This window comes from Pongo pygmaeus, chromosome 2 (assembly GCF_028885625.2).
Source record: "Pongo pygmaeus isolate AG05252 chromosome 2, NHGRI_mPonPyg2-v2.0_pri, whole genome shotgun sequence".
Taxonomy (NCBI): domain Eukaryota; kingdom Metazoa; phylum Chordata; class Mammalia; order Primates; family Hominidae; genus Pongo; species Pongo pygmaeus.
Genome location: NC_085930.1, coordinates 16,573,942 through 16,600,666, shown reverse-complemented (window position 1 = coordinate 16,600,666; position 26,725 = coordinate 16,573,942). Strand labels below are relative to the sequence as shown.

Here is a 26,725-nt window from a genome sequence, read left to right as displayed (position 1 = left end):
AGAGTGCCTCTCCTCCTCCAAAGGAACGCAGCTCCTCACCAGCAACGGAACAAAACTGGATGGAGAATGACTTTGACGAGTTGAGAGAAGAAGGCTGCAGACGATCAAACTACTCCGAGCTACAGGAGGAAATTCGAACCAATGGCAAAGAAGTTAAAAGCTTTGAAAAAAAAATAGACGAATGGATAACTAGAATAACCAATGCAGAGAAGTCCTTAAAGGACCTGATGGAGCTGAAAACCAAGGCACGAGAGCTACATGACGCATGCAGAAGCCTCAGTAGCCGATGTGATCAACTGGAAGAAAGGGTATCAGTGATGGAAGACGAAATGAAAGAAATGAAGTGAGAAGAGAAGTTTAGAGAAAAAAGAATAAAAAGAAATGAATAAAGCCTCCAAGAAATATGGGACTAAAAGACAAAATCTACGTCTGATTGGTGTACCTGAAAGTGACGGGGAGAATGGAACCAAGTCGGAAAACACTCTGCAGGATATTATCCAGGAGAACTTCCCCAATCTAGCAAGGCAGGCCAACATTCAGATTCAGGAAATACAGAGAACGTAACAAAGATACTCCTCGAGAAGAGCAACTCCAAGACACATAATTGTCAGATTCACCAAAGTTGAAATGAAGGAAAAAATGTTAAGGGCAGCCAGAGAGAAAGATCGGGTTACCCACAAAGGGAAGCCCATCAGACTAACAGCTGATCTCTCAGCAGAAACTCTACTAGCCAGAAGAGAGTGGGGGCCAATATTCAACATTCTTAAAGAAAAGAATTTTCAACCCACAATTTCATCTCCAGCCAAACTAAGCTTCATAAGTGAAGGAGAAATAAAATACTTTACAGACAAGCAAATGCTGAAAGATTTTGTCACTACCAGGACTACCCTAAAAGAGCTCCTGAAGGAAGCAATAAACATGGAAAGGAAGAACCGGTACCAGCCACTGCAAAACCATGCCAAATTGTAAAGACCATTGAGGCTAGGAAGAAACTGCATCAACTAACGAGCAAAATAACCAGCTAACATCATAATGACGGGATCAAATTCACACATAACAATATTAACTTTAAATGTAAATGGGCTAAATGCTCCAATTAAAAGACACAGACTGGCAAATTGGATAAAGAGTCAAGACCCATCAGTGTGCTGTATTCAGGAGACCAATCTCATGTGCAGAGACACACATAGGCTCAAAATAAAGGGATGGAGGAAGATCTACCAAGCAAATCGAAAACAAAAAAGGCAGGGGTTGCAATCCTAGTCTCTGATAAAACAGACTTTAAACCAACAAAGATCAAAAGAGACAAAGAAGGCCATTACATAACAGTAAAGGGATCAATTCAACAAGAAGAGCTAACTATCCTAAATATATATGCACACAATACAGGAGCACCCATATTCACAAAGCAAGACCTTAGTGACCTACAAAGAGACTTAGACTCCCACACAATAATAATGGGAGACTTTAATACCCCACTATCAACATTAGACAGATCAATGAGACAGAATGTTAACAAGGATACCCAGGAATTGAACTCAGCTCTGCACCAAGTGGACCTAATAGACATCTACAGAACTCTCCACCCCAAATCAACAGAATATACGTTCTTTTCAGCACCACACCACACCTACTCCAAAATTGACCACATAGTAGGAAGTAAAGCACTCCTCAGCAAATGTAAAAGAACAGAAATTATAACAAACTGTCTCTCAGACCACAGTGCAATCAAACTAGAACTCAGGATTAAGACTCACTCAAAACTGCTCAACGACATGGAAACTGAACAACCTGCTCCTGAATGACTACTGGGTACATAATGAAATGAAGGCAGAAATAAGGATGTTCTTTGAAACCAATGAGAACAAAGTCACAACATACCAGAATCTCTGGGACACATTCAAAGCAGTGTGTAGAGGGAAATTTATAGCACTAAATGCCCACAAGAGAAAGCAGGAAAGATCTAAAATTGACACCCTAACGTCACAATTAAAAGAACTAGAAAAGCAAGAGCAAACACATTCAAAAGCTAGCAGAAGGCAAGAAATAACTAAGAACAGAGCAGAAATGAAGGAAATAGAGACACAAAAAATCCTTCAAAAAATTAATGAAACCAGGAACTGGTTTTTTGAAAAGATCAACAAAATTGATAGATCGCTAGCAAGACTAATAAAGAAGAAAAGAGAGAAGAATCAAATAGACACAATAAAAAATGATAAAGGGGATATCACCACTGATCCCACAGAAACACAAACTACCATCAGAGAATACTAAAAACACCTCTATGCAAATAAACTAGAAAATCTAGAAGAAATGGATAAATTCCTCAACACATACATCTTCCCAAGACTAAACCAGGAAGAAGTTGAATCTCTGAATAGACCAATAATAGGCTCTGAAATTGAGGCAAAAATCAATAGCTTACCAACCAAGAAAAGTCCAGGACCAGATGGATTCACAGCCAAATTCTACCAGAGGTACAAAGAGGAGCTGGTACCATTCCTTCTTAAACTATTCCAATCAATAGAAAAAGAGGGAATCCTCCCTAACTCATTTTATGAGGCCAGCATCATCCTGATATCAAAGCCTGGCAGAGACACAACAAAAAAAGAGAATTTTAGACCAATATCCTTGATGAACATTGAGGCAAAAATCCTCAATAAAATACTTGCAAACCAAATCCAGCAGCACATCAAAAAGCTTATCCACCATGATCAAGTGGGCTTCATCCCTGGGATGCAAGGCTGGTTCAACATATGTAAATCAATAAATGTAATCCAGCATATAAACAGAACCAAAGACAAAAACCACATGATTATCTCAATAGATGCAGAAAAGGCCTTTGACAAAATCCAACAACCCTTCATGCTAAAAACTCTCAACAAATTAGGTATTGATGGGATGTATCTCAAAATAATAAGAGCTATCTATAACAAACCCACAGCCAATATCATACTGAATGGGCAAAAACTGGAAGCATTCTCTTTGAAAACGGGCACAAGACAGGGATGCCCTCTCTCACCACTCCTATTCAACATGATGTTGGAAGTTCTGGCCAGGGCAATGAGGCAGGAGAAGGAAAAAAGGGTATTCAATTAGGAAAAGAGGAAGTCAAATTATCCCTGTTTGCAGATGACATGATTGTATATTTAGAAAACCCCATTGTCTCAGCCCAAAATCTCAAGCTGATAAGCAACTTCAGCAAAGTCTCAGGATACAAAATCAATGTTCAAAAACCACAAGCATTGTTATACACCAATAACAGACAAACAGAAAGCCAAATCATGAGTGAACTCCCATTCACAATTGCTTCAAAGAAAATAAAATACCTAGGAATCCAACTTACAAGGGACGTGAAGGACCTCTTCAAGGAGAACTACAAACCACTGCTCAATGAAATAAAAGAGGATACAAACAAATGGAAGAACATTCCATGCTCATGGGTAGGAAGAATCAATATCATGAAAATGGCCATACTGCCCAAGGTAATTTATAGATTCAATGCCCTCCCCATCAAGCTACCAATGACTTTCTTCACAGAATTGGAAAAAACTACTTTAAGGTTCATATGCAACCAAAAAAGAGCCCGCATTGCCAAGTCAATCCTAAGCCAAAAGAACAAAGATGGAGGCATCACGCTACCTGACTTCAAACTATACTACAAGGCTACAGTAACCAAAACAGCATGGTACTGGTACCAAAACAGAGATGTAGACCAATGGAACAGAACAGAGCCCTCAGAAATAACGCCACATATCTACAACTATCTGATCTTTGACAAACCTGACAAAAACAAGAAATGGGGAAAGGATTCCCTATTTAATCAATGGTGCTGGGAAAACTGGCTAGCCATATATACAGAAAGCTGAAACTGGATCCCTTCCTTACACCTTATACAAAAATTAATTCTAGATGGATTAAAGACTTAAATGTTAGACCTAACATAAAAACCATAAAAACCCTAGAAGAAAACCTAGGCAATACCATTCAGGACATAGGCATGGGCAAGGACTTCATGTCTAAAACACCAAAAGCAATGGCAACAAAAGCCAAAATTGACAAATGGGATGTAATTAAACTAAAGAGCTTCTGCACAGCAAAGGAAACTACCATCAGAGTGAAAAGGCAACCTACAGAATGGGAGAAAATTTTTGCAATCTACTCATCTGACAAAGGGCTAATATCCAGAATCTACAATGAACTCAAACAAATTTACAAGAAAAAAAAATCCCATCAAAAAGTGGGCGAAGGATATGAACAGACACTTCTCAAAAGAAGACATTTATGCAGCCAAAAAACACATGAAAAAATGTTCATCATCACTGGCCATCAGAGAAATGCAAATCAAAATCACAATAAGATACCATCTCACACCAGTTAGAATGGCGATCATTAAAAAGTCAGGAAACAACAAGTGCTGGAGAGGATGTGGAGAAATAGGAACACTTTTACACTGTTGGTGGGACTGTAAACTAGTTCAACCATTGTGGAAGTCGGTGTGGAGATTCCTCAGGGATCTAGGACTAGAAATACCATTTGACCCAGCCATCCCATTACTGGGTATATACCCAAAGGATTATAAATCATGCTGCTATAAAGACACATGCACACGTATGTTTATTGCGGCACTATTCACAATAGCAAAGACTTGGAACCAACCTAAGTGTCCAACAACGATAGACTGGATTAAGAAAATGTGGCACATATACACCATGGAATACTATGCAGCCATAAAAAATGATGAGTTCATGTCCTTTGTAGGGACATGGATGAAAGTGGAAACCATGATTCTCAGCAAACTATCACAAGGACAAAAAACCAAACACCGCAAGTTCTCACTCATAGATGGGAATTGAACAATGAGAACACATGGACACAGCAAGGGGAACATCACACACCGGGGACTGTTGTGGGGTGTGGGGAGGGGGGAGGGATAGCATTAGGAGATATACCTAATGCTAAATGACGAGTTAATTGGTGCAGCACACCAACATGGCACATGTATACATATGTAACAAACCTGCACATTGTGCACATGTACCCTAAAACTTAAAGTATAATAATAATAAAATTTTAAAAAAAAGAAAATATAAAGGATGATTACCTCAGTCATTAAAAAAAAGAAAATAAATGTAATATTAAGTTAAAAAAAAATCAAGAAACAGTCAAACCTGTTGACATCTGTTGTGCTTTCCCCATGCACAGAATATGTATCTGTAAATGATTTCATAGTGACTTCACTCAGTAGAGACCCTGATGATGAATAAATGGAGATATAAAGCTTTCCATGTACTGTGCCATCTTCTCCAAATATGAGCTTACATTGCTGAGTACGTATCCTTATATTATCAGTTTTTCATATTCTGAGAACCTCAATTCCTACACAATTGTTTGCACAATTAAAATTCAATATCATTGGTTTCCAACTTTTTTTCTGCCAATATACTTGAGGGAAAACCTATATCATAAATAATATATATAAAACCTATATATATATTATACATCATACATAACCTATATCATAGAGATATATAACTCTGACTCACTTTCTTAAAGGAAAACTTTAAGGGAGTTACACCAAGGCCAAATATGGAAGAGCATATATAAATCTCATAAGAGTGCGGATGAAAGGTTCCAAGTCCCAGATATCAGTGATTGCAATCTTCCACCCCAAAAGTGGTGTCTACCTTCACTCTGTCACAATTATTTATATTATATATTTACATACAGTACATATATAATATTCGACTCATTATTCATAAAAAGCTTTCTCTCTTCATTCATAAATTCCACATTCCTATAAGACATCTGATAACTATCATTCTAGTTATGTTAATGAGTACATATTTTATGTAATAAGATACAAAATTTCTATCCCAATTGGCAGAACCAACTTCCAGGTTTCAACCACATTCTGCATAGTAAACATAATAGTTACAAAGAAGAGGGGGTTAAAAAAAAAAAAAATACAGACTGATGACGTGAGGCTTTTACAAAGGAACTAGGATGATACTCTCTCTCTCTTTGACACTGTCAACTGCCCTCTGAAAGAATCCTGGTAGAATCTTGAGAACTCACTTCAGGCAAGACCAGCATCAGGGAAAGCGCAGGGCAGGATTCCTTCAACGACTGCCCAGTTGGAAGATAAAATATAAACATGAGCGACTGAAATATCTAAATATTTACACAACCACAGCTGGAAAAAGATATACACGTAAGTGCTAAGTATTTCAAGGAAATATATCAAAGTCACATGAGATTTATGATGAGGAAACCAAACTCCTAGTTGGATGTAAACTGTTTCCCCCTCTGAGAGGTCACTTTTACACAAACACAGAAAGTAACCATTTAAGAGACTGCTCTTGTTACTATTCTGTTGAGGTAAGCATAAATATATGTATTATAAGAATTATATATATAATTTCATTCTTTATTCATATATATGATTTTTTTCTATCATGACATTAATATTTGTTATGGTTTTGTTTATTTGTGTTTCAGGTCTGTTTCTTAATAGACAGAAAAACAGTATTTATTTTATTAGTAGTTTTGTTTTGATCCAACTGTTTTCACACTGCTGTATAAAATTAGAAAACCTAAAATGATTAACATATCTGTCTCCATCAAATATCATATTAATGTATCTTGCAGCACAAAAATTCTTATAAAACTGTTAAAAGCACAAGAGGAACAAATTCAGTGAGTAGCTGACAGATACACCATAAATATTAATAGACAATTAATAGAGAATTTGGCGGTATCTGTCCAAGGTGGGGACAGGGATGTAATTATATATATAATATATAAAAATCTATATATTTATATATAGGTTCAAACCTATATTCTTAAAAGAGCCTTGCTGCTTAACACTTTTATTTAAGCTCCATTTACATTTTAAGGAGCAGAACTGCCTCCAATTATTAACATAAATCCTACCATGGGCACTAATCCTGTAATTTTCCTGTCAGAATTTCATCCTACAAGAAGACATTTGTTAAAAAATAAGAAGGCAGCACCCATTAATTACTCACTGTGCAGAGTATATTTAAATATCCTCTATTAAGTTACACACATTTCCAAATACTCATGCTTACTGTTGAAATAAGAAGTATAAAAACAGTCCACACTCTACAAAAAAAGCTAAGTACTTTCACCCAAAATTATATATAGTACATGAATACAAGGAAAATGGAATGGATTGTAATAACTACATGATTACTATATAATGCCATTTCACTCAGCTACTTTATTTTATTCTAATGTCTCTTGATTATAAACTTCTACCTAAGCAAACACTATTTAGAGGAAAACTTCTCCAGTCAAAATTTAGAATAACCCTAATAATTAATTGAGTGCCATTCGTAGAATTTATCATCTAGAATGGTTACCAAAATAGACCAAAAGGAAATTCTAGGAGTGAATGCCTGGTGTTTTTGTAATATTCCTAAAGAATCTAATATCGTATGGCTATGTCCCCAGAGATATGAAAAAGATTGGCAGTAGCATAAGTTACATTTTAGAAACAATTTTGCCTTCCCTCTCCCATTGTTAATAATACATAGATAACTAAGTAGGAGAGGGTTTTCTGTCATGAGACCCAAATATCATAGAAGCTAGAAGGGCTATAACTGGAGAATTGTCACTATTGAACCAATTCAGGCAGGATTTCATCCTGAGCTGTAACTAAGGGAACTGGAAGGTTGAAGCTGGCTAGCTGAGTTCATTCTTCCTATTTGCCCCTTAGTAAAATGCTCAAGTAACATACAAACTGAAGAATTTTACTTTCTGTAAAATACCGAACAAATATATTTGCATGTGTTAAAGTCCAAATTCTCTCAATCTCCCATCCACCAATCTATCCATCAGTTGTTTACCTGTATATTATTCCTATACTGTAGTATGAATTGTGTTAAGCATTGGCAGCACAAAGAAATATGAAATAGAATCTCTGATCTTAATAGCCTGAAGTCTACCAAGGGAGGCAGAAGTATTAACAAGAATAATATTGAAAAATAAGAGCCATACAAGAGAACACAATAGTAGAAGAAACTGGAATCAAAGGAAGAAACAGCGTGAGGGTAGAGGGACATAAACTACTGTAACACCTGCGGGGAAAGTAATTAAAACTAGAGACTGGATTCAGATGGTCTGGGTTCAAATCTAGCCTCTGGTACTTCTTAGTTGTTTGAACTTGAATAAACTGCTTAAACTCTCTGAATATTAGTTTCTCCATCTGTAAAATGAGGCTAAAATAATACCTACACTTTACAGGTTAGCATAAGTTCTAATGCACAAAAGAATATTACATTGATCCATGACCTGGAACCATTAATCAAGTATTTTGGAAGTTGTCATAAGCACCATTATTTGATTTTAGATTCTCCTCCTAACTCTTTTCTGGAATTACATTAGGATTCTTAGTAATTTGTAGATGAATTAATTATTTTCCCTAGATTTTTAAGAAACACCGAAAATAAAGCTAAATCTTTAGTTTAAGTTGAGCATTCAACTTAAAATAATTTTCCACTTATACAGGTCTTGGCAAGTTTTGGCACAATTCCAGCAAAGCATCTTTCAAAAGACAGAAAAGAAAAAAAAAACTAGAGCATTTAGCAGAGCCAACTTATTGTTTTACTGAGAAGCATCAGAGACTAACTAAAGCCATCTATAATAAAGCATCTCTGTTCCTTGTGGAAAATATTGCAAATATATCCACTGAGTAAATGTATTTCTTTCAAAATCTTAAAGACACACCAGTGCTTTTAAAATATTACTGAGTGAATAGTCATATTGTTTTTCATCTCCTTTTCATTAAAAATCCAAAAATACTATGGGTAGCCAGAGTATAGATTGTTTGTAATTGTGCATCCATAATACTCATTCTAATGGACCAAAACATTTAGGTCTGAAAATAGAATATAATACAACAAATATAACATAATATAATATAGTAGCTTATTTCAGCTGTTAGAACCAATCAGACCTTTGAAATGTTCACTGACAAAGGAGTTTGGACAATATTTTCAATCATGAAAAACAGTATTTGGGTGGTCCTAGAATTTTTTTTATTGCTATGGAAACACAGTTAATTATAATCTTCAGTTTTCTTTATATTAGAACAAATTATATGGTACTGCAATCAATGTGAATCTGCACTTCATTTCTTTCTTTATAATATAGAAATAGCAGATGGTTATATATTTGAGCCAACTATAACCTCAATATACAGAACATGAGCAGATTCCTCTATTGAAGTGGCAACTTAAAAGTACTCTTATAACTTATAAAATAAACATTGCTTAACAAAACTACTTTGTTCTCAATTTAAATTTCTAAGGAGAGAATTTCTTTTTTCTGAAGTTAATCTTACTTTCGTGTTTAAAAACTTTTTTTTTTTTTACTTTTATGTTCAGGGGTCATGTGCAGGTTGGTTATACAGGTAAACTGTGTGTCATGGGGTTATACAGGTAAACTGTGTGTCATGGGGTTATACAGGTAAACTGTGTGTCATGGGGTTATACAGGTAAACTGTGTGTCATGGGGTTATACAGGTAAACTGTGTGTCATGGGGTTATACAGGTAAACTGTGTGTCATGGGGTTATACAGGTAAACTGTGTGTCATGGGGTTATACAGGTAAACTGTGTGTCATGGGGTTATACAGGTAAACTGTGTGTCATGGGGTTATACAGGTAAACTGTGTGTCATGGGGTTATACAGGTAAACTGTGTGTCATGGGGTTATATAGGTAAGCTGTGTGTCATGGGGGTTTGGTGTACAGATTATTTCAACACCAAGGTAATAAGCACGGTACCTGACATGTATTTTTTCTGAACCTCCCTCTCCTCCCAATCTTCACCCTCCAGTATATCCCAGTGTCTGTGGTTCCCCTCTTTGTGTCCATGTGTTCTCATTGTAAAACCATGTTTTTAAGCTATCAAAGTATGTAAAAACAAGTATGAATAGAATAAAATTCCTTAACCATAGGAGGGTTTTTAAAATTATAATTAAAGTAATATTTATGAGTTCTTTGTCTAAAGAGTTACATCAGATTTTCATGGAATCTGTATATTACAATTATAATTCACCAAAAGTCAATAAACTAAAATCAGTTAAAGTTCTAAAAATAAAGCTTTCAACTTTTTGCATCAGGCAATCATACTTGTGTTATACTTCAATAACCCTTGATTCTAGGTGAGTTACTAATGTCTGCAAGATAGCATATGGGATTGCAACTTTAAGGATAACTGTCTAAAAACAATTACACTTTTAGAAAACAAAATACTTAAAATAACCTTTTAAAGGATTACTGAGAAATCCCTATAGGAATGCTGTCAACTTCACTCATTTTAAAAACTCAGTCAGTACTTCCGACACGAGTAAGAATTCCTGAAGAAAATCTTTTACACATTAGCAAACTAATTGTATTCTTTCTCTCCTGCTATCTTCCTCATATCTTTCTCATTGCATCTTGGCTTTAGCTCTTGCAGATCCTAAGGGCACCCTAGTAAGATACTGAGAGGCAGCTTCTAATCATTTAGCACACAAGATACAGAAATTTGAAAGGTATTCCAAATGTTAACATAAAATCTAAATTTTAAGTAATCATAAATACTTAAATAGTATCCTATAGTACATACTTTAGTAAATATTTAAATGAGTAATTAGTAATCTTTATTTTCTAAAGGGGTAAGTAAATAATTCACCATTCCAAAACAAATGTCTAGTTGATCTAATAGAAAAAATAAGCCATAAATATTAACATATACAACTTTTAATGCAAAAAGATTAGAATCCCCCACATTTTCCTAATTCCAAGAACATTTTGTTATTGATAATATAATGTCTACATGCATTTATCATTTTGTATTTTAATGCAACTTTGAAAGGGAAATCTATTACTTAAACTATCTTGAGAGTGGTATAATTCTTAATTCTGAAGGAAAAAAGCCATAAAAACCAATTTTATTGAAATACTTGTGTTTAATTAATAAATAATTAACCATAACTGAAATATTTCCACATCCCCATTGCCTGAAACAGCACCTAGCATGTGGCAGGTACTCAATAAACATTTGTTGAATAAATAATCAATAATAATGGAAGAAGAAAATGTTAAGTGATCCCATAGGCATTTATACCTAGTGGTATAGACAAGCATCATTCTTGGAGGCAGTCAGTGTACTCTGAGCTGAAGATAAAATAAGGAATAGCCTTAATTCTGCTTATGGGAAGCAGAAATCCACAAGGGAAGGAAGCCTTGAAGATACAGCCTTCCTGTAAGCAATTGGCTATACAAGGCCCTTGGCCCATTCATGGCTGGAAGCTCTCCTTCAATTTAATTCTGAGGACACTGAAACCTGAAACCTGAACACAGTATCACATGTGGTATAAACACAAGAATTAACAGAGGTGAAAGTTGTACAATTCTAGCTTAAAAGACAGACTGAGAAAAAGAGAGACAGAAAAAGAAGAGACACAGAAGAAAGGTCTGAAAAGAATCTTAACATTATTTCTTAGAGGCTGTTGAAAAACGTATAGTTTTTGTTTCCTTCTCTATAAGTGTATGTCATTTCTAAATAACCCATGATCTTCTGGTGTTATTTTCATAATAAAATATTTTATTTTAGAAGTTCTAAAAACCAACCAATATTTTTTGGGAAAATATGGAGAAAATAAAATTGAACCTTTGTTAACTCTTTTGCATTCATTTATTCACTCAAAATATATGTACTAAATGTCCATGCTGCACCAGGTCTGCGCTAGATGCTGGTGATACAAGAATGCAAAAAAACAAAAGCAGTAAGTGGTACCTGTCTCTCTCTCTCTCTTTTCTAGTTATTAAAGACGCAAAGTTAATACAAATGACAAGTGACACTGTGTGCACTTAATCAATGCATATGCACTTACATATCTCTTAGCCAGCTTTTTAACATGGGGGCCCGTAAACAACCAGTAAGCAAATCTGAAAGTTGTGTATGCAGAACTGCATGCAACACGGTTAGAATGAGTGGGAGCAAATGCCTTCGACAAAAATAAGCTTTCCTGGAAATGTGAAAAGCCTGAGTGAGATTACATGAATAGAGACCAGAAACCCTGAGGCGCATAGCTGCTCAGTCATGCCCTGTGTGATCCCTAGGAGTTAAAAGACTGGATATGGATTTAAACCGATTAACAGGTATCAATTGCCTCTTCTCTTTAGGAGGCAAATAGACCTAATTGTCTTACTTATCTTCCATGCCATTACACGCTAATTCCTGCTCTATGCTGCCCAGGGAAAATCATTTATTTAAACTTTAAATTATTTTTCACTTCACATTTGATTATTTTTAAGTATGTGTGAGATCCTTCAATAATAATAAACCCAATTACATTATTAAAATATACTTTCTTCCTACTCAGCCTGTAATAACTGATATATCTCAGTATAATGGGTTTTGCTCTAGCTTTCTGCTAGCACAGAAACTACAAGTGAGACAGACCGAGATGCAGCATAAGGTTCTTGGTTTTTTATATAAATTTACTTTGTCATTAATCTTAGGACAATATACAATATAGTCTTTTGAAAAAATAAGAGGATTTTTCTTTTGAAATAAGTATTTTGTTTACTACATATATGCACAAACATCTGCTTTAGAAAAACCTAGAGCGAGGTTTAAAATATGGATAATTGTTTTCTTACCTATTCAGTAATAATCTCTGGGTACAAAGACTAGTAACTGGTCTTTTCAGGTATGCAAGGTGATTTCTAATGTACACTAAAGTTTGGGAATCTTATTCCTTAAAGGGCTTTGAACTAAAACATTTAAACATTTGTTAATTCTCAAAATAACTTTAAATTGTACTTGGAGAAATATTCAAGTTATAATTCTTATTTATCAATTAGGCTAACATTTCAATGGTTTAAACATCATTTAGAAACACAAATAATTCCAAATTTTGATGTGTTTGAGAATTAGATATATCCCATCATTTTAGGACCAAGTTCTGAGAAATGCCTTCCAATAAGTACCCTCAGTTTGAAAACAGGAGTATCTCTTTTTCTGAACACAACTTTCAAATAAAACTATATATAAAAAAACCCACGTATTTCAAGTTTATTGATGACTTAGTAAGATTAACCAATTCTTTTAAATACAGGAATCTTATCCTAGGTTGACCAATTCATCCCAGTTTAACCAGGACCATTCCAGTTTAAACAGGATCATCCCAGTTTTAATAATTAAAGTTACCTCAATCAGTCCCAGGTAAACTAGGATGCTTGGTCACCCTTTCTTCTTCTTCTTTTTTTTTTTTTTTTTTTCTTGAGATCAGGTCTTGCTCAGTCATCCAGGTTGGAGTGCAGTGGTGTGATCCTGGCTCTCTGAAGCCTCAACCTCCCAGGCTCAAGTGATCCTCCCACCTGGGACCACAGGCATACACTGCCACACCCAGCTAATTTTGTTTATTTTTAGTAGAGGTTTCACTATGTTGCCAGGTGGGTCTCCAACTCCTGAGCTCAAGCTATCCTCCTGCCTCAGCTTCCCAAAGTGGTGGGAATACAGGCATGAGCACTGTACCGGCCAACCCTTTCTTCTTAATAAGTCAAGTGGAACAGACTGAAACAGCAAATATCCCATCAAAAAAAATTAATCATAGTAACTAGTACCAAAAAGCATATTCAAATTGTCCTATGATATAAACTGTTTTAAAACAAAGAATGCATTACAACCAAATTAAAAAAAAAATTTACTGAAAGGCTATGTGTGAAAGAAAGGGATTGTCACATTACTATCATATTTGATAAATTGTAGTTTTATTCTAAGAGTAGAATAGTCTACCCACTGTGAAAATACAGAAATAAATCCAATGCAAAGAGGAAAACTATAGTAAATTCTCTACTTGTTTTTTATATTAATTTTAAAACCAGAGGAATAATAATTGTTAAATGGCAGAGACCTGAGAAAAAATAATCTAAAACAATGCATGGAAATAAAATTATTTCAAATCAACAAATATTTACTGAGTAACTATTCTGTACAGACCCCTATAGATTGTAGATAGAAGTCCAAAATTTATAGCATTTATGGGCCTGTGATATAAGTATAGTAGACAAGGGAAGAAAGAACAGATCCACAAAAGTTTTCAATACAGAGCTATACCATAGATTTGCTAAAAGTTTTGTAAATTCACCCACTATGTGATCAACAAGAGATATATGCCATCTAAAACTTCACGATGATACCATGAAAAGCAATATAGCAAGATCTGTGACAATATAGTATCTGGTGTTTAATACACAGATAGCACAACATTTTAGCAATGGTAAATTCCTTGATTATTTTCACCTGATTCACAACTGGGGTTAGCTTGGAGGTTGAAAAGGTACAACCAAGGATTATTAGTCAAAAGCATATGCTTTTGGGGAGTGGGGGAGGGTGGCACGATTAAATTGTAAGATCAAAAAAACAGCCAGCTATTTCTGCAGCAAAAATTGTCTAATCAAGCCGGGCAACAGTGGTGCCTGTAGTCCCAGCTACTCAGGAGGCTGAGGAGGGAGGATTACTTGAGGCCAGGGATTCAAGGCTGTAATGCACCTATGATCACACCCGTGAATAGCCGCTGCACTCCAGCATGGGTGACACGGCAAAATTCCATCTCTAAAAAAATAGAAAATTAAATTTAAACTTAATTTTTTTAAACTTATCTAATCAGAAATATAGTGCCCTTAAAAATGAATATCTGCAAATATCTCCCAATGCAAATAGAGGTAATATTAATATGTAATATAGCAATATATTTTTATAATATCAAGTTAATATATAGCAATATGTATTTTATAATATATTAATATATAGCAATATGTATTTGTAATATCTATATTTTTATGTATTATACATAAACTTAAAACAATTATTTTATATTTACCTGACTAAATAATACTATGGAAGAAGAAAAGTTAAAAGAATACATAATGGGTCCGGGCACGGTGGCTCACACCTGTAATCCCAGCACTTTGGGAGGCCGAGGCAGGTGAATTACGAGGTCAGGAGATCAAGACCATCTTGGCTAACATGGTGAAATCCCGTCTCTACTAAAAATACAACAAGTTAGCTGGGTGTGGTGACATGTGCCTGTAGTCTCAGTTACTCGGGAGGCTGAGGCAGGAGAACTGCTTGAACCCAGGAGGCGGAGCTTGCAGTGAGCCGAGATTGCGCCACTGCACTCCAGCCTCGGTAACAAAGCGAGACTCCGTATTAAAAAAAAAAAAAAAAAAAAACTACACACACACACAAAATGGTACAGGGTACAGAAAATACTTAACGAATTAAGTATTTTTACTGGTTTTCCCTTCACAAACTTTTTATTTGGCAAACTGTAAGCAGATCTGTTCTTTTAGTTTTTTCTGTTTTGCATTGCCCTAATCATTGCAATACACTGTATGTATAACCAAATGGAATCTTATTTATGCCACTTTTCAGAGTTCCCATTTTCCTTCATAATAGTTTTGAACCTTAATGTACAAAATACTATTTTAACTGCAACTTACAGAAAATTCCCTCTCTCTGAATTATTACCACTATACATATACTGGCAATACTTCTGCGACCTTCAAACTTAGAGATATTTATCCCTCTTTGCAAATCTGACACCCAAAAGTATGCAAAAGCCCTACCAAATTACAACAATTGTAAATTTTTCACACAAAAAAAATTTGAAAAGACAGGGAGAGATGAATCAAAATTTTTATGGAACATAAGATGCATAGGAGATGGTCAAGATGACACTGCTACCTTGTATAATCCACAGAATGCTTGTTCTGACTTAGTTCTGCACAGTTAGCCGCACTGATGTGTTTAAGAATAGTAAGAACAAATGGAGCTTTCTCAAAACATCTCAAAAGCACACAAGTAAGATTTTTAAAAAATTATCTCATTTATCTTGAATGTCAGGTTAGAACAATAGCTAAAATGTACTTACGTTCCAATTTGATTAGGTGTTTTAATTCGCCTAATACCCACAACATTCTGAAGTGGGCACTATTATTATCCATAATTTGCAAATGAGAAAACTGAGGCACAGAAATGAAATAACTCATCCCAAATTTCACAGACACCAACAAGTGGAACTAATATTCAGACTCCTACAGTCTGTTCCAGAATGTGGGCAGTGAACCACTAAACTATAATGTAAAATAGTGCAATGGTATAAGAATTCACCTCGTACAAGAATGTACTGCATAGACCCAGAATTTTTTTTTAAATCCTCAAAGTTAATTTAAATTGAAGAAAACTACAAAACATACTTTTGTTGTATGTGGTAGTTGGGAGGAGAGAAGGCAGTAGATTCATAGTCACAGTACTTGGGCTTTTCTTCTAGGCCCTTTTTTTTTTTTTTTTTTTTTACCTCTCTATCCTCAGTTACTGGGTCAGTTTCTTCATCCATAAAATGAGGTTAATATAGCATGTTAAAGCTGGAATAAGAACAGATAAATTTGTCAACCCTCACATTTTCCAAACAAAGGAAAACTAATCACTAGAGTGAAAATACTTGATCAAAGTTGACAACAAATAATCCCCTCTCACTAGAACCAGGATCCTGTTCTTCTAACTCCCATGAACACCAAGTTAGGAGTAAAACTTTCTGTAAAAGACACTAAACAAGAGATGTTCTTTGCCCGTTCAGGATGTGCTTCAAAGTGCCTGTGAATTCTTGAAAGTGGAATGCAAATCTCTCTGGGTGTGAATGAAGATATAAACACAACAGTCTTAGAAGAGGGTTTAATATTTAAAAATATAAGTATAATTTTCTTTTTTTTTTAGGTGAATTTTTAAAAAGCTCAGCATGGTAAATCACTTGCACAATATTTCCCAAATAATTTGCAGTGAGCTGAGAGTCAAACTTAAAACTGTAAACTCCGGGGCCTGCCTTCCTTCCGTGGTACTGTCAGAGAACACTGCTTCTCCGCCTTGTCATTTTCAAACTTCTTTTCGGCCGGGCGCAGTGGCTCACGCCTGTCATCCCAGCACTTTGGGAGGCCGAGGTGGGCGGATCATGAGGTCAGGAGATCGAGACCATCCTGGCTAACACGGTGAAACCCCGTCTCTACTAAAAATACAAAAAATCAGCCGGGCGTGGTGGCGGCGCCTGTGGTCCCAGCTACTCGGGAGGCTGAGGCAGGAGAATGGCGGGAACCCGGGAAGCGGAGCTTGCAGGGAGCCGAGATGGCGCCACCGCACTCCAGCCTGGGCGACAGAGCGAGACTCCGTCTCAAAAAAAAAAAAAAAAACTTTTCACATCTACTGTTCTCCTGATGCTGGGCTCAGTACAAGACGAGTGAAGTAACACCTGTTATTATTACCCCTTGCCCAAGCAGGAAGTTCAAGTTATTTTCTGTTGGGAAGCAGTTTAGCAGACATTAATATTCTTAAGAAAGATAACAGCAATAGCAGGCACTCGGTGTTGAGCATGGAGTATCTTAGTATCTCCCAGGTAAGTAGTGGGCATTGGATACATGTGATCTCATACTTGATATATATATATATATATATATATATAACCTTGCAATGCTGATGATAGGAGGGTGGGTATGAAGAACTAACCCTATCCTGCAAAACCTGATACAAATCTTATAATCCAAGAGTTTGGTATTTAGAAAGATTAGACTTTTCAAGTTGAGAGAGCTCGGAGTCCAAGAAATATGGCATGAAGTACCAAAAGCAAAATATATACTGTACATTTCCAAAGAGAAAAGACAATCAAAAGTGAAGTGAAGTGGGCAGACTCTCTTCACAAAGAAGATGATGCCTTAGATGAACATGGTGGGTTGGAAATAATTTGAGTGGATCAGAGATTCTTTACCTCTGAAATTATTTGGAGTTTTGTGTTTATAAACATATATGCATTTTTTTAGAGAAGATCCAGAGAAAAACCTTCAGATTTTTTTTTTTTTTTTTTGAAACGGAGTCTCGCTCTGTCGCCCAGGCTGGAGTGCGGTGGCGCCATCTTGGCTCCCTGCAAGCTCCGCCTCCCGGGTTCCCGTCATTCTCCTGCCTCAGCCTCCCGAGTAGCTGGGACCACAGGCGCCGCCACCACGCCCGGATAATTTCTTTTTGTATTTTTAGTAGAGATGGGGTTTCACCGTGTTAGCCAGGATGGTCTCGATCTCCTGACCTCGTGATCCGCCCGCCTCGGCCTCCCAAAGTACTGGGATGACAGGCGTGAGCCACCGCGCCCCGCCCCTTCAGATTCTTTAAGAAGGTCATGAATATAAAAAAAAATTTAAAATAAAAAACAAAATAGTGGGTGTATTAGTTTCTTTGGGCTGCAATAACAAAGTACCACAAAATGAGTGACTCATACAACAGAAATGTATTGAATTCCTCACAGCTCTGGAGGTTAGAAGTTCGAGATCAAGGTGTCAGTAGGGTTGATTACTTCTCAGGGCAGTGAGGGAGAATTTGCTCCATCTCTCTCTCTCCCAGCTTCTAGTGGTTTCCTGGCAGTTCCCCAGCAGCTGCTGCATCACCTATCCTGATCCCTGTCTTTATCTTTACATGGTGTTATCCTTATATCTCTATCTTTGTGTCCAAATTTCCCCTTTCTATAAGGACACCGTCATATTGGATCAGGGCGCACCCTAATGACCTCAGCTTATCCCTAGCATTTGCAAAGACCTTACCTTCAGATAATGTCACATTCACAGATACCGGCGGTTAGGCCTTCAACAACATTTTGGGGGACAAAATTCAACCCATAACCGTAGGATAAGCAGAGATGTATGGAAAGCGTGTCTCAAATGGGGTGTACAGGGGCAGAAAGAGAACAAGAAGCCTAGCCTGGTTTATATGAAGGGTTCAGTTAAAGACTAGTGAACATAGGAGTTAAAAGGCAAACTTTCGCCAAACTGTAGAGACCTAAATACATCCAAAAAAAAGGCTTTTTGTTCTTAGCCTATTAGCAACACAGAAGTTCTTAAAAGGTTTTCAGAAGTACAGTGACATGATGAAAATGCTGTTCAGGAGCACTCAATTCACAGGGCTAGGCAGAATGAAGAGCAGTGGGAACAGACTCAAAACCTGAGAAGATAACCATCCCCATAATACAGGAATGAAAGAACAAAGGTCATAAAAATGAATAAGAAATGAAAAATTTTGAGAAGCTTTACGAAGAAAGAACTCATAAAACTTAGTCCAATGGCTCAGAGTTTTAGGGGTCTAAAAGATAAGAGGAAAGCAAGCTTAGGGTTTTTCTTTTTTTTATTTTAAACCTGTGTTTCATTTGAAATCTTTTTTTTTTTTTTATTTTTGTAGAGACAGATTCTCTCTATGTTACCGAGGCTGGTCTCAAACTCCTGGGCTCAAGTGATCCCCCGTGCTGGGATTACAGGCATGAGCCACTGCGCCCAGCCTATGTTTCACTCTGAGAATGCAAAAAAATACTGTCAATTTGAGGTCTTTTTTATACATTATATATGACTTCAAACTCTAAAAATTTTTATAAACCAACTTGAGGTTCAATAGATGATATAAACAATGTTGAGGTGAATTTCTTTCTCATAAACATAGAGTTTACTATCTCAAGGACTATATGTTTCACATTATAATCAATAATTATAATATATACTATATACTTTCTGAAACTGTCCTAAAACAATTTCCCTTGATAATTTATAAATTATATTCAATACGTTTAGGAAAATTCTACCAAACTAGCATAGTTACATTCAAGATTTAATGCTGAATTCCATGCACATTTTAACCAGAAGCTTTTTTGATGATACACAGAATCCAATGGAATGCAGCAGTTTTAGGACAAATTCTGGAGGTTGCTTAGACCACTTAGTTTCCTTTTTTCATATCCTCTTTAAGCCTGTTTTATAAAGTGATAAAATATTTAGGCCTGTCCTACTTCTTTTGAGCAGAGTAAGAAATGTTCTTTGGGGGAAAGTTCTTTAGTGGGAAAATCCCTTATACATCAAAAAAGTCTTCAGATGATTATCATTCCAAGGACACGTTCAAGCCACCTAAGTAATTTATCTTCTTTAAGTATGTTTATTCATTTCAAAAAAAATAATAAAACATGCAATATGTTATTTAATCAGAAGCATTTTTAATATGAAACTCACTTTTAAAAAGAAAATGCCTGCTCCTACATAAAAAAGTAGTATTTAATAAGAATAACTTCAAAATATAATTTCTCACTCCATAACAATTACACTGGAGCAAAAATTCCTGGTTCTTACACTCTAATCCAGCATTGTCAAAGATAACTTTCTGCAATGATGATGAAAATGTCCTATTATGTGCTCTGTCTGAAACAGTAGCCACTAGTCAGAGGAGGGTTTTGAATACTTGAAACTGAACTTTTTAATTTCATTTTATTTTAATCAATTATATTTAAATGCAACAAGCAACTGGCTATTGTGTTAGACCAGGGGTCCCCAATTCCCGGGCTGCGGCAGCCAGCATTACCCCCTGAGCTCCATCTCCTGTTAGATCAGTGGTGGCATTAGATGCTCACGGCACAAACCCTATTGTGAACTGAGCAAGCAAGGGATCCAGGTTGCGCCCTTCTTATAAGAATCTAATGCCTGATGATCTGAGATTGGAGGTGGAACAGCTGCATTCCAAACCATTCCCTGCCCCTCTCTGCCTGTGGAAAAACTGTCTTCTAAGAAATAAGTCCCTGGTGCCCAAAAGGCTGGGGACCTCTGTGTTAGATGACATTTTCTAATCTATGGTTAAGTGAAAATAAATGCAATGGGGGAAATCCCAATCTACAGCAACAGCTTTTCAACACTGGTATACATTACAATGAAAATCTTAATTTGTATCTACTGATATTTAACTGCTCGGTACATCACAGTCAACGAGAGACGTGGGGACTGCTAATAATTCAGATGTCAGAGAAGCCCACTTCTGCTCTACTAAACTAAATCTCTTAGTAATGTAATTTAACAAGTACCAGAGGTAATTCCAAGGCACATTAAAGTTTGAGAACACCAGATTTCTTTCGCTTACAATCCAAAGTGAAGTCACTGCTTTTCTCTAACAGGAAACAGGAATTTGTACTGCTTAACTATTGAATTCTAAAATTAAAACATATTGCTTTAATTTAAATACAATTGGCACCTCTTAATCAACATTTCTTATAGAGCTCCATCTCCTTAGAAATGACTGGAAAATAAATTATTTCACATTTTAAATACCACCAAGTATCAATTAATTTCCCTGGACAAATGCTACACTTCATCAGATCTGGTCTCTCTGTAGATCCCACAGTAAATGAATTATCTGCTTTAATTATAGCACACAACTCTTTCTTCAGTCCTACAGCTTTAAACCCATATCCTAATATTTGGTTACATATATCTATGTGAATTATTCTGATTCTCAATTTCCTCATCTGTAAATGAAATAAAACTGGAATGAAAACTCCTACCTCACAGGATTGTTACGACAGCCAAATGTAACATACCTAGCAGAGTATCTGGCACATATGTAATAAATGCTAGGTATCCAGTTTCCTTCCTTTTCCTAGTGACTGTTTTTCTATTTATTTCCCTTTTAATATACTCCATCTGTCAATACTGTTGATGGCTGCCTGAAATCACTTAACTCTTACTTGCAGGTTCAGGGCCAGAGGAGCCCTAGAGCACTGCTTCCCTCGGCAAGGGAAATATAAGGACATGTGACTCACTGGCTTCTCATCAAGTCAGTCCTGTAAGGCTCTTCTGCTATGACCTGGCCATGCTTTCCCACCTCCCCACGCCCACCACATCCTTGAAGCTCAGCTATTGTTTTATCACTCCAAGCCAACTCCTATTCCTACAATTCCAAGCCAAGCCTGGTTCCTGTAACTAAAATCTACCTTCCCTCCTTCCAAAACCTTATTTTGAGGTTTTGCCTTACATCCGTCTAACACTCCCCATTTCACTTTCTCCAAGAGAGAAAGAAACTAGGCACTGAAGTCTTCCCAAATTTAGACTGAACTTGGGAGTGGGAGTGTCCTCAATGTGGACATACAGCATTTGATGTATCTTGTTAAAAACCTTTTTGTTTCTAACAAGCAATCATGACCCTCCTTCATTATTTGTGGAGTTCTATAGCTGTAGAGCTGGTCCCTTATTTTTAGTATTTTTAAATTTTAAAACGTTAATCCCTTGTATAAATTCTAACAATCTAAAAAGATCCATAAATCTAATAAAAATATTTCAACATGATATACAGCAAAATGATTTATTTAACTTATAAGAAAAGATGGATAACTAGTCTTAAATTAGGGTGAAATTAAATGGTATCTTTAAAAAAAGAAAGGCAAAGAGAAATATTTTCAAACTGGCTATATAGTTAAGTTCATAATTCTCCTGAGGTTTACTTGCTCTCATCTTCCAAAGGTGAATACATCATAAACTTGCAAGTCATTTTGAGATTAGAATGGCAAACAAATGAATGTTTTCATTTGAGTTTAAGAAACTATGAGTGGAGGGAAATCAATCTTTCATCTTAAACACAGTTTATTTTAAAAGTTCTATTACAGAAGTATCGAAAGATCTGCAAGTTTTATTTGTTATCTCACTGGAGAGGGCATGGAATTTAATTTTAAAGATAAACTACTTTTATATGTCAATTTTATAAGGACCTTGAATACTAACAAAACACTCAGGTGGGAGGCACAGGAGTCAGAAAATGGAAAACATGTCACTTTATAGGAACTGTACAGATTCTTTTTTTTTTTTTTTTTTAAGGCAGAGTCTCACTCTGTCTCCCAGGCTGGAATGCAGTGGTGCGATCTTGGCTCACTGCAACCTCTGCTTCCCGGGTTCAACTAATTCTCCTGCCTCAGACTCCCGAATAGCTGGGATTATAGGTGTGCGCCACTCACATGGTGAAATTAGCAAGCCCAGCTAATTTCACCATGACGGGGATGGGGTTTCACCATGTTGGCCAGGCTGGTCTCGAACTCCTGACCTCAAGTGAGCTGCCCAGCTGGGCTTCCCAAAGTGCTAGGATTACAGATATTCTTAAATGAAATAGATATTTTAAAATGATCAACTCTTTGGTCTTCAAAAAGAAAAAAAAAGTCAGTAAGAAGAAACTAAAGAATCAAATTTGGCCAAACTTCACTTAATCTTCTTTCTTTCTTTTTTAGGAGTTGTTTCTAGGTCAATTCAATAACAATAAAAATAAGAAAGTATAAGTTTTTGCATTCTACAAGGTGCAATGCATCCTTCTTGGCTGACAAATAGGTTTCATTCAAATAACATAACAGTAAATTTCATATTACATTTCATTACTGGTAAGGTTAAAAGATGAATTTTATACCAGGCACAAATAGGCACCAGTGTTTTCTGTATTTTATCTTAATGAGTCTCCATGACATTCCTATTTTTAAATATTTGCAGATGGTTAGAAAGGAAGGCTCAAAATAATTAAGTACTTTGTCTGAGGTCTAATTTTTAGTAAATAACTTAAGTCTGTCTCATCCTACTCCAGTAAGAGGAAATCATCTGATTTTTGTGACGCTGAAGTATATACGAATGGATCTCAAAACCTTATTGCATAAGCATTGCTCTATAAACTAATAAACTCCTCTTTGGAAAACAGTGCTTTTTCCCTTAAATATAAGAAGATAGTTATAATTGATAAAATATATGGTTTATTTTTTAAATTACTAAATTCCTGGAAGCTTTGTTTCTCCAAGTCAAATGGCTGCTAAAACTATAACTACTATCATCATGGAAACTCAGATATTAAAATCAGGTCCCTACATTCATAAAGGATGAAGGTGAATGTGGTAGAAGACAGCACTGCAAGTCTACAAACAAAAAGAATACTTAACTTCCATTTCCTTCTCCTAGTAACTATTTTGAATCACATATTAGTTATATTGCTAATCACTTGACATAGAATGTTGGGAACATGATAGCAGAGTAAGGTTGACAGTAACATATTTTATCCTGACCCTAGATCAGGGTATTTGAAAATGACTATAATCTTAGTAGAATCAAATACATCTACGGTGAACTCCACTTCCAGGGCATTCTTAGTCAATCCGCTTGGGAAGTTCAGTATCATTTGAGTATGCCCACTCAATGCTGCATATGTTGCACTGACACAGCAGCCTATTGCGACGTGTCTGGCCCAGCCACATGTGGAGATTTTAATCCCTCACATTTTCTGAAGTTTGTCTTTCAAAAAACCCGGAAGCCAAACATATGAAAAGGATTATTTTATACAAAAATCATATGGACACAAACTTAATTTTCCATTGCACATCAAACTAAAAATAAACAATAATTGAAGAATCTGGTTTTTGCAGACAGAGTTAAATTACTTTATTAAATGTTGCTAAATACTCATTGAGTTACGACTGAAACATATTTCACACAAAAGCAAAAAGATAGATAAAAATTATTCTCATTTGAAACCTTTGCAGTTTTAAAATATAATCTTTTTGGATACACAGGGGAAAGGGAATGACCTACAAATCGTTACTGTGCCAGTTTATATTTTAGAGCACATTTTATTTCTTAAAATGAGAGGACAGAGGAGCCAAAGACTCATTAAAGGCAAAGAAAAAGAGAAAAAGTAAACGTATAATAACTACTTCAAAAGAATATATTTTTCATTATATTGATTTTGAATATATTAAATACTTTTCAAATGAATGATTTCCCGGCACTGATGATTTTGTACGACTGATAATAATATTACTTCACAGATTAAATAATTTAGAAAAAATTACTCAACTCGGTAATATATGTTCACATAATGATGTCTCCTTTCTGTTTTCCTTCTTTGATGCTGGCTAAACAGACCAAAATAATTTCTGATTTAGAATAATACTACACCGCAAGGTGATACAAACAGCTCTTTTATCACAGGCATCCAACCTTCAAACGGTGAACTCTATCCACCCCTACCATATTTTAAGGTACTTTAAAGTGAGATTTATTTACATGTTTTAGAAACTAAAATCATAATTGTTGTTTAACTGTCACTTCCCCAAATCTGAAAACTAAATAGGTTAAGAAGTTCTGAACTCAAATGACTTGTCCAGGGATTTTAATATTAAAATAATCTATAACCTAAACTAACTATAATAGTAGAATAATTAAGTAACTATTAAAATGACAAAAAAATCTTTGCAGATGTAATAAGGAAATCATCTTCCATAACAATTATAATTTATCCCATTTAATTCACAAGAAATGGATGCTTTTATCATCCCATTTACCATAGGGATATGGGTAATGATACAGTCAAGTGACTCACCCAAGTTTATTCAGTCAGTTAGTAATAGGGCTACGATTTCAATCTAGGTCATTTGATAGCAAAACTCTTCTCACCATAGTTGATATCTCTGAGTGTTTATTGTTAGTATAGATTGCAAAAAAAAAAAAAAAAGTCACTATATCCTCATATGTGGCAACAATGGAATTAAGAGTACAAAGAATATACACATACAATACTAGAATACACATATGACAGTGTACTAGAATACACAAAAGCAGTTTCTTAGATTTGGTTCAGAGTAGAATCACCAGGGAAATTGCTATTAAAAATGTCCAGGGGCCGGCTGTGGGTGGCTCATGCCCATAATCCCAGCACTTTGGGAGGCTGAGGTAGGTGGATTGCTTGAGGTCAGGAGTTTGAGACCAACCTGGCCAACATTGTGAAACCCCTTCTCTACAAAAAATACAAAAATAAGCCAGGCATGGTGGCGGGCATCTGTAGTCTCAGTTACTCGGGAGGCTGAGGCAGGAGGATCACCTAAGCCCGGGAGGCAGAGGTTGCAGAGAGCCAAGACTGCGCCACTGCACTGCACTCCAGCCTGGGTGTCCTAGCAAGACCCTGTCTCAAAAAAAGAAGTGTCCAGGACTCGGCCCAGGGATTCTGATTTGGTAGTTCTAAAGTGTGGCTCCAACTATGTTCATTCACCAGACTATAATCTAAAAAAATGACTGAGAACTGCTGATACACAGAAAAGGAGTTCTTGCTACAGGAAAATGGGTTACCCTCAAAAGAATAAAATGGGTAAAGTGGCCAGGCCAACCATACTGCTCAGCCCAGGAACCCTGATATAACTCTAACCTGCCTAACACAAAACCAAAATGTTTAGAGATCTAATGGACAAATAAAAGAGTGTCTATGCAATAGTGTGAGTTAGATAAAAAATCAAATACTTTGTACTGACATCTTTTAAATCTTTTTTTTTTTTTTTTTTTTTTTGACAGAGTCTTGCACTGTCACCCAAGTTGGAGTGCACTGGTACCATCTTGGCTCACTGCAACCTTCGCCTCCTGGAATCAAGCAATTTTCCTGCCTCAATCTCCAGAGCAGCTGAGATTACAGGCACCCGCCACCATGCCCACTTCATATTTTTGTATTTTTAGTAGAGAGGGGGTTTCACTATGTTGGCCAGGCTGGTCTCGAACTCCTGACCTTGTGATCTGCCCACCTCGGCCTCCCAAAGTGCTGGGATTACAGGCGTGAGCCACCGTGCCCGGCCTTAAATCTTTTAAAATATCTCAAAAGTTAATTAAACACATTCCTTATAAATAGTCATAACAGGCAACACAGCCATTGGTCATATGAGTTAATTCTCACACAGATGACTATAGTCCACAGTGTAATTTTATAAATTCCTTTTACTTCTTGCATCAACAAAGGGCTTAGTTTGAGTATTTTCCAAGAAGTGTCAAAAGCAAACCTTTGAAGGTCTATTAAACAAACAGGACA

The 26,725-nt window shown here is 36.0% G+C and overlaps 1 protein-coding gene across 1 annotated transcript in view; it reads right to left on the bottom strand.

The window, feature by feature from the left end:
• Positions 1 to 26,725, bottom strand: part of ROBO1 (roundabout guidance receptor 1) — a 1,000,765-nt gene that overhangs the window by 346,909 nt on the left and 627,131 nt on the right. The window lies entirely within an intron of this gene.